General features: G+C 38.6%; 1 pseudogene; it reads left to right on the plus strand.

Annotated features, from left to right (window-relative positions):
* Positions 1-8: 8 nt before the first annotated feature.
* LOC112818897 (olfactory receptor 52B4-like) lies at positions 9-570 on the plus strand (annotated as a pseudogene).
* Positions 571-2,798: the final 2,228 nt, after the last annotated feature.

Raw genomic sequence — 2,798 nt, forward strand, 5'->3', positions numbered from 1 at the left:
AGTCAGGGATCTTGCTGGTGATGGCGTTTGACCGCTGCATTGCCATGTGCTACCCCTGAGGTACACCACTATTCCTACATGTGCTCTGATTGGGAAAATTGGAGTGACTGTCTGAGAAGTTATTATACAATTTTCCCCATAATATTTCTTTTGAAAAGATTGACTTTCTGCCAAAATAATATTATTCTACACACCTATTGTGAACACGCTGGTTTGGCCGAATATGCTTGTAATGACATTCGAGTGAACATCTGGTATGGCCTTTTTGTCATCATGTCGACAGTGGTCTTAGATGTCCTGTTAATTTTTGTTTATCTACTGGTTCTCTGTGCTGTCTTCCACATGCCTTCCCAAGATGCTCTCCACAAAGCTCTCAACACATGTGGCTCCCATGTCTGCATCATCATCCTCTTTTATGGGCCTGCGATCTTCACAAGTCTTATTCAGCGGTTTGGACGCCACATTCCACTTCATATCCACATCTTATTGGCTAATGTCTGCATTCTGGTTCCACCTATGCTGAATCCCATCGTTTATGGGATTAAGACAAGCAAATCTGAGAGCAGGTGACTCACATGTTTTTTCCAAAGCAGAAATATCTCTGGCAGAGGAATAGCATTTTCAGCATCTCTAGTTACCCACGATGTGGTCTGTGGAAGTAGTGGGTGGAAACACGAGCGGTAAGCTGAAACACTAGGAAATAGCTCAGTGAATTCTATTTTTGGAGCATGTTCACCAGGAGGGTGACAAGACTTGCATCTTCTACTGTCAAAGCAACAGAGAGAGCAGTGCCATGTTTGACTGAGCAGGTTACTTCCTGAACAGAGCCTGTGGCTGAGTATGTGAATTTCCAGAGTCATGTGTCCTCCATGTCAGTAACCTAATTTTTGGTAATAGATGAAATTGTAGGGAAGGAAAAATTCTTTCTCTATCCTTCAAGGTGTTCCAGCTGGACTAAGAATTAAATTGACATGAGAGAGGTTAACATGAGGAAAAAAAATCAAAGTTTTATTATGTGCATGCAGAAGCCCAATAATGAAATTGAGACCTAAAGAAATGACCGAGGCAGGCAGTTTTTATACTTTCTTAGACAAAGAAACAATAAATTTGTGAGGAACTGACAGGATAAAGAAAACAGGTGTTTGGGAGCTTAAATTAGCAGGGAATTCTAAGCAGAATTTAGTCCAAGGTAGTAGATTAGAAAAAAATAACAAGGTTTGTTTCTACGGTTTTCTCAACTTTCAAGACCTTATCTATGGTGATAAGGTTGTCTTTTTACTTGGTACAGGGAGGGTATTTTTCATGTGGGAGGTATGTTTTCTGCTTTCAGGGGGACAGTATGGGTCTGAGAGTTCTTGCATTGGCTGTTTCTTAAGTAGCTTTTATTGAAAATAATTAATGTACCAAGTGGCACATTTTGAGGCAGCCTGCCCTTGGCCCCTATTAAATGAGAGCAATAAGTGCTCTGGTCTTGGAAGTTGTTAAATTATTCCTCACTGAGTTTCTCATCCTCTGAGATATCTTGTGATATCCCTGGACAATCACATACAAAATGCTCAATATTTTGATTATGAAGGATGAATAACTTCTGGAGATCCTATGGACAGCATGATGACTATAGTTAATAATACTATATTGCATATTTAAAATTTGTTAAGAGATTTCATCTTACATGTTCTCATCCCCTCACACAAATTGCAACTATGAAAAGTTAATGAGCTTGATTTTGGTAATCGTTTCACAATGTATAAAAAATCAAAATATCACATCGTGTACCTTAAATATACACAATTTTTATTTGTCAATTACACTTTGATAAAGCATAAAAAAAGAAGTCACCTAAAATATAACAATTAGGTTTGTTAATAATTTGGTATGTATGTGTCCATATTTTTCTTTATGTATCTTTATTTGTTTGTATAAAAATATATAAACATATTCATAAATATAGATGGACATGTATATGTAGTTGTACCTTGAGAAAAGGTGGAGTTTTTTTGATTTTTAAGAAATTCATTTAATTAACTTAGAATAGTATTAGTTTTAGAGGTAGAGTTTGTGATTCATCAGCTGCGTATAACACCAGGGCTCATTACATCAAGTCCCCTCCTTACTGTCCATCACCCAGTTACCCCATCCCCCCATCCACCTCCCCTCCAGCAACCCTCAGTTTCTTTCCTATGGTTAAGAGTCTCTAATGGTTTGCCTCCCTCTCTGATTTCGTCTTGTTTTATTTTTCCCTCCCTTTGCCCATTATCCTCTGTTTTGTTTCTTAAGTTCCACATATGAGTGAAATCAGGTAATAATGATCTTTCTCTGACTGACTTATTTCTCTTAGCCTAATGCCCTCTAGTTTCATCCACGTCGTTGCAAAGGGCAATATTTCATATTTTGATGGCTGAGTAATATTCCATAGTATATATATATAATACCTCTTCTTTATCCATTCATCTGTCAATGGACATCTGGGCTCTTTGCATAGTTTGGCTATTGTGGACATTGCCGCTATAAACATTGGGGTGCAGGTGCCCCTTCAGATCAGTACATTTGTATCTTGGGGGTAAATACCCAGTAGTGCAATTGCTGGGTCTTAGGGTAGCTCTATTTTCAACTTTTTTGAAGAACATGCATACTGTTTTCCAGAGTGGCTACACCAGCTTGCATTCACACCAGCAGTGTAAGAGGGTTCCCCCATAGCCAAACTATGGAAAGAGCCCAGATGTCCATTGACGTCGAATGGATAAGGAACATGTAGTGTGTGTGTGTGTGTGTGTGTGTGTGTGTGTGTGTGTGTGTGT

The sequence above is a fragment of the Callorhinus ursinus genome, unplaced genomic scaffold (assembly GCF_003265705.2).
Source record: "Callorhinus ursinus isolate GAN/ISIS: 27379988/994484 unplaced genomic scaffold, GSC_fseal_2.0 scaffold6521, whole genome shotgun sequence".
Taxonomy (NCBI): Eukaryota; Metazoa; Chordata; class Mammalia; order Carnivora; family Otariidae; genus Callorhinus; species Callorhinus ursinus.